Raw genomic sequence first — 7,044 nt, forward strand, 5'->3', positions numbered from 1 at the left:
GGAGCGCAAATACGACACTCAGACGGCAAATCACACACACACGCACACATACACACGCACACACACACACACACACACACTTGCACACACTCACAAAGTGATTCACCGTGCGAAGGGAAAAAAAAAATCTGAGTGCACGTTGTCAAAAGAGATCTGTCATCTGAATGTGTGGAGAAAGGAGTCAAACGTAACGTTTAGGAGTAAGACCGGCTTATTCCCTCATGCTCCCCCTGAAATGGATCTGTCTAAATCTGTGTTAGTGAGCATTTCTTCTTTGCCAAGATAATACATCACACCTCACAGGTGTGGCATGTCAAGATGCTGATTAAACGGCACAAATTTAATGTTCATTTCTCTACCATAATGCGTTTCAGAGAATTTGGCAGTACATCCAACCGGCCTCACAACCACAGACCAGCCCAGGACCTCCATTTCGTCTTTGCCAAGATGATCCATCCCACCTCACAGGTTTGGCATGTCAAGATGACGATTAAACGGCATGAATTGAACGTTAATTTCTCTACCATAATGCGTTTCAGGGAATTTGGCATTACATCCAACCGGCCTCACAACCACAAAACAGCCCAGGACCTCCATTTCTTCTTTGCCAAGATGATCCATCCCACCTCACTGGTGTGGCATGTCAAGATGCAGATTAAACGGCATGAACTGAATTTCATTTCTCTACCATAATGCATTTCAGAGAATTTGGCAGTACATCCAACCGGCCTCACAACCACAGACCAGCCCAGGACCTCCATTTCTTCTTTGCCGAGATAAACCATCCCACTTCACAGGTGTGGCATGTCAAGATGCTGATTAAACGGCATGGGTATAATGTTAAATTCTCTACCATAATGCGTTTCAGAGAATTTGGCAGTACATCCAACCGGCCTCACAACCACAGACCATCCCAGGACCTCCATTTCGTCTTTGCCAAGATGATCCATCCCACCTCACAGGTGTGACATATGAAGATGCTGATTAAACAGCATGCATCGAATGCTAATTTCTCTACCATAATGCGTTTCAGAGAATTTGGCAGTACATCCAACCGGCCTCACAACCACAGACCAGCCCAGGACCTCCATTTTGTCTTTGCCAAGATGATCCATCCCACCTCACAGGTGTGGCATGTCAAGATGCTGATTAAACAGCATGCATCGAATGCTAATTTCTCTACCATAATGCGTTTCAGAGAATTTGGCAGTACATCCAACGGGCCTCACAACCACAGAACAGCCCAGGACCTCCATTTCATCTTTGCCAAGATGATCCATCCCACCTCACAGGTGTGACATATGAAGATGCTGATTAAACGGCATGAATTGAATGTTCATTTCTCTACCATAATGTGTTTCAGGGAATTTGGCAGTACATCCAACCGGCCTCACAACCGCCGACAAGCCCAGGACCTCCATTTCTTCTTTGCCAAGATGATCCATCCCACCTCACAGGTGTGAAATATGAAGATGCTGATTAAACAGCATGATTATTGCGCAGGTTAGGCTTCCCACAATAAAAGGCCACAACTAATCTAAACTCAAAACTGTGATTAATCGACTAAAAATTTAATAATTTGACGACACAAGCTAATTTTTTAGTGAAATCAAATTATTTATTTGTGACAGCAATATACCAGTCCCTAGGAATCTCTCTGGTATTTTTTGAAATGCCGGACTTTGCAGAAGTTATCCCTCAAATATTTGTCCAGACGTTGTTTAGGCTGCCCCAATGTGCAGTTTTGTCACACAGCACAATGTCACAGAAGTTTTGGGGGATTGGACAGTTGACCTGCTGATTGTAGGAATGTTCACCAGAGCTGTTGCACGTGAATCGAATGTTCATTTCTCTCCCATAAGGCATTTCAGAGAATTTGGCAGTACATCCAACCGGCCTCACAACCGCAGACCAGCCCAGGACTGGATGTGGAAGTCTATTTATTGCATAATAATATAATGATATATAATTAAATGTTATATACTGTATATATAATATGTAAATATTACATATGTTATATTTTATATTGCTACTATGGTACATTTTTTGTCTACTTTATACCTTTTGTTTCCGCCCTCTTTGTGTGCCCCTGTGTGCATTATCCTTTCCATTCTTTGTAACTAAACTTCTGTGTTGAACAATTTCCCTTGTCTATTATCGTCTTAGACCAGCCACCCGGACCGCCGCTGCAACAATCGGTTGGCATAACCAAAAATGTTTACACATACTTGCCGGACATGTCAGCCACTGAACATTTAGCATAATATTCTTATCAGTAACGTAGTAAAAAGAGGCTAGGAATTTGTTACATTAAATTCAATCTCGTGACCTTAAATTCCCCGCAAAACACGGTGAAAAGAGCCTTCATTCCATTTAACCTCAAGTAGTGTCATGACTTGGTCTATGGCGTGGTTTGTTCTCCCGTGGTGCAAATGAATTGGACCGGACATGGCGTGCAGGTGAGGACATGTTTAATATTTTAACTCAAAAGGCTCAAAAGGGTATAAACAAAAAGCGCTCACAGCGGAGGTAAAAACTTGACTATGAAAACAAAACTTGCACAAAGGCAGAAACTATGAACAATGAAACAAAAACACTAACTGTGGCCTTAATAAACAAAAACTTAGCATGAGCAAAAGCACGAAAAAGAGCAGCATGGATCATCAGCATGAGGGTGAACAGAGTGGCAGGAGTGTGATGTCGCCAGGACGAACAACAGAAACAGACAGATTTAAATAGTGACATGATCAGTGAAAACAGGTGCGTGACTCAAAACGTGAAACGGGTGCGTGGCATGACAGGTGAAAACTAATGAGTTGGCAAGGTAACAAACAAACAAGGAAGTGCACAACCAGGAACTAAAAAGAGTCCAAAAAATAGACAGCACATGGCCAAAACAAAAACATGATCAACAGTCATGACAGAGGCCCCCCCTTATGGACAGATCCCAGATGTCCAAAAAAAAACAAAAAAAACAAAAAACAAAGCAGGATCAAGAGTCATGGGAGGGCGGGAGGGGGACATGGCGACCAGGTGTCCTCGAATCCACCGGGGCAGAGTTAGATGCCGGCGACGCGTAGAGCGCCGCTGTACCAGACGAGGTGGACGACCTGGGAATGGCCACATTCGTGGCCGACGAGGAGGTCGGCGAACCTGGCGTGGCGGACGCCCACGGAATGGCCACATCCGTGGCTGACTAGGAGGTGGATGCGTCGTCATCGTGGCAGGCGGCGAAGCTTGGCGTGGCGCGTCAGGCGGCGAAGCCTGGCGTGGCGGGTCTTGGTCTTGGCGTGGCGGGTCTTGGTCTTAGGCGTGCCGGTCTTGGTCCTTGGCGTAGGGGGGCTTGGTCTTGGTCTTGGCTTGGGGGGTCTAAGTCTAAGGTGCACCTCCATGATCGTCTTAGACCAGCCACCCGGACAGCTGCTGCAACAATCGGTCGGCATAACCAAAGAATTTCTGCACACGCTGTGAGAAACCGTCACAGGGAAGCTCCTCATGCTCGTCGTCCTCATAGGGTCTGGACCTGACTGCAGTCCGTCGTCCAAACCGACTCGAGTGGGCGAATGCTCACATTCGATGGTGTTTAGCACATTGGAGTGGTGTTCACTCCCATCAGCCCTGAAAAGGGAAAACCGGGATTTACACGTGAAGACAGCGGTTTGCTCTTGAGATCCCGCGGCCTTTTGTTGTGCCATTCACCCCGAGACCATCCCTCATGTTGCAGCATGACAATGCACGGCCCCACGTTGCAAAGATCTGCACACAATTCCTGGAAGCGGAAAACATCCCAGTTCTTGCTTGGCCAGCGTACTCGCCGGAGATGTCAGTCACTGAACATTTAGCATAATATTCTATTGTCAGAATAATTGTATCTAAGTCATACTTGCCAACCCTCCCGGATTTTCCGGGTGACTCCCGGAATTCAGCGCCTCTCCCGAAAACCTCCCGGAAGAAATGTTCTCCCGAAAATCTCCCGGAATTCAGCCGGAGCTGGAGGCCACGCCCCTTCCAGCTCCATGCGGACCTGAGTGGGGACAGCGGCGACAGTCTGTTTCACGTCCACTTTCCCACGATATAAACAGCGTGCCTGCCCAATGACGTTAAAACTGTAGAATGATCGAGGGCGAGTTCTTGGTTTCTTATGTGGGTTTATTGTTAGGCAGTTTCATTAACGTCCTCCCAGCGCGGTAACAACACACAACAACAGCAGTCACGTTTTCGTGTACCGTAAAGCAGTTTGTCTGCCGTAAACAGCAATGTTGTGACACTCTTAAACAGGACAATACTGCCATCTACTGGATAGCCTCCGAAACACTGAAATTCAAGTATTTCTTTTATTTGTATGTATAATAAAATAAATATGTATATATATATATATATATATATATATATATATATATATATATAATATATATATATATATATATATATATATATATATATATATATATATATATATATATATATATATATATATAGCTAGAATTCACTGAAAGTCAAATATTTCATATATATATATATATATATATATATATATATATATATATATATATATATATATATATATATATATATATATATATATATATATATATATATGAAATATATATGAAATACTCGAGTTGGTGAATTCTAGCTGTAAATATACTCCTCCCCTCTTAACCACGCCCCCAACCACGCCCCCGACCACGCCCCACCCCACCTCCCGAAATCGGAGGTCTCAAGGTTGGCAAGTATGATCTAAGTTATCACAAAACTTTGTGTTTCCATGAGTTCCCGGCGAGCAGACAAAAGCCGTCGTTGATCTTACCAAGCAAAAGGCTTGTAAAACTCCACCGTGTACGATGGGAAGCGACAGGAAGGTGTCGGTTTCTTTGATCTATTGTAATCCACAGGAAGATCTTGTCTTGACCCGAGATCTACAAAGCGGAGAGGAATCAGGACCTGATGCAAAATCCAGGCATCTTTCCTTTGAACCGTTTTGTGACCAAGGGCGACGGCTGTTTACGACCCCCTCCCCCCTTAGAAACAGCTGTTGCTATGTAATCAGGGAAAGTCCAAATAAAAGAGGAGGCGTAGAATTCTCTTGTCAGAGCGTGGGACGACACCGTACAAGGGTACAGGTCTACGCGTTTCTCCTCATTGAGCCAAATTGAATCCTGTCTCTGTTTAATTCCTTGCTTCTTGTCTGTTTAATAGACGTCGTCGGTGTTTGAACCTGACACTTATCAGTGACGTAGTAGGAAGAGGCTCGGAATTTGTTACATTAAATTCAATCTCGTGGTCTTGAATTCTCCGCACCACACCACGAAAAGAGCCTTCGTTCCATTTAACCTCAAGTCGGGTCAAGGCGGAATATCTTTACATTCTCCCCGCTCCTTCCAATTACGCTGCTGTTTTTAAACAAGCGGCTTAAAGCCGATTTAATGGAATCTTAGGAAAGCAACGAGGGGGAGCTGATGAGTTCCGCAGCCAGATGGCTCACTCTTTTGCAGCCCTCTGCTAAATATCTAAGATTCACTGACACAAGCAATAAAACTAAAAGGGTTTGTAGGGATTCAAAGTGCTTCCGCAGCACACTGGAGTCTCCCTTTTTTCCTCAGCATCTTTCAGCCTCGAGAGCTCCCGGGTATAAACAGACTGTTAGAGAACCGTTATTGGCGATGGCTGCGGCGAGGTGTCTTTATGGCACGACATAAAGACAAGAGAACTCAAGTGTCTCGACACAGCGTGAAACAGGCTTTCCTTTAAACACTTTAGGGTTCATTTAAAAAGTCCAAACCTGAGAAAGTGTGCTAAATCTTGGGGTAATCCAATATTGAAACAGTCTGTAAATGACAAAAGGAAATAATGGGGTATAGACTTAGACTTAGACAAACTTTAATGATCCACAAGGGAAATTGTTCCACACAGTAGCTCAGTTACAAAGGTGTCGGGTTCAAACACTGATGACATTTATTAAACAGACGAGAAGCAAGGAATCATGCAGAGACAGAGTTCAATTCGTTATTTGGGCTGTATTCTAGTTACAGATCCAAACTACGTTCTAAAAGTCCAGCCCGTGTGCTTCCTCTATTTATTTGGGAGGTCCCTGTTACATCACTGAAGCTGTCGCAAGTGTGTTGACGCCGGTGATATCGCCTTGTCTCTGCTCCGTCTGCGTCACGGCGGTGTTCGGCCTTGGCAGTCAGCAGGCCGTTCCTGGACACAGACACTGATACCAGACTGGCTTGCAATCTTTTGGATTGCCAGCTTTGCACAGACAAAGAAAAATACCACTTCCGCACAATTGACAATAATTACAGCAACGGCCCTTGAGCATAAGAGTTGTGTGATAATATATACATCATTATTCTAACAAAAGGATGGAAAGGATATCAATCAATCAATCAATCAATCAAAGTTTATTTATATAGCCCTTAATCACAACGACATCAGGGCAAGAAAAAAACTCAACCTAATGGGGTACACTGAGAAACCTTGGAGAGGACCACAGATGTGGGGACATCTTTTATCTAAACATTTTAGTGCACAACATGTAGTAATGTATTTATTACTAATTCTACATTGACTTTGTTTTCCCCGTCATGGGTGAAATAAAGTAAATCCTATCCTATTAATCTCAGATGGTTACTTATTAGACGATTCGATCCGATTGTCTTTTTGGGGTGTCGATTCGAATCAGAATTGATTCTCGATTCAACACGATTGTCAGTTCAGAACGATTCTTACGATGTATCATTTTGTAAATTTTGTAATTTCGGCACACTGTGGCGCGGTTGGAGAGTGGCCGTGCCAGCAACCTGAGGGTTCCTGGTTCGATCCCCAGCTTCTACCAACTTCTACCAACCAGCTACTACTGTGTCTTTGAGCAAGACACTTCACCCTTGCTCCTGATGGGTCGTGGTAGCGCCTTGCATGGAAGCTCCCACCATCAGTGTGTGAAAAGTGTGTGTGAATGGGTGAATGTGGAATAGTGTCACTATTTGTTAGTGTTTTAATAAATCCATTCTTTTTGTTGCCAACCTGTCCAAAACAACCACT

This window comes from Entelurus aequoreus, linkage group LG15, assembly GCF_033978785.1.
Source record: "Entelurus aequoreus isolate RoL-2023_Sb linkage group LG15, RoL_Eaeq_v1.1, whole genome shotgun sequence".
NCBI classification, from domain to species: domain Eukaryota; kingdom Metazoa; phylum Chordata; class Actinopteri; order Syngnathiformes; family Syngnathidae; genus Entelurus; species Entelurus aequoreus.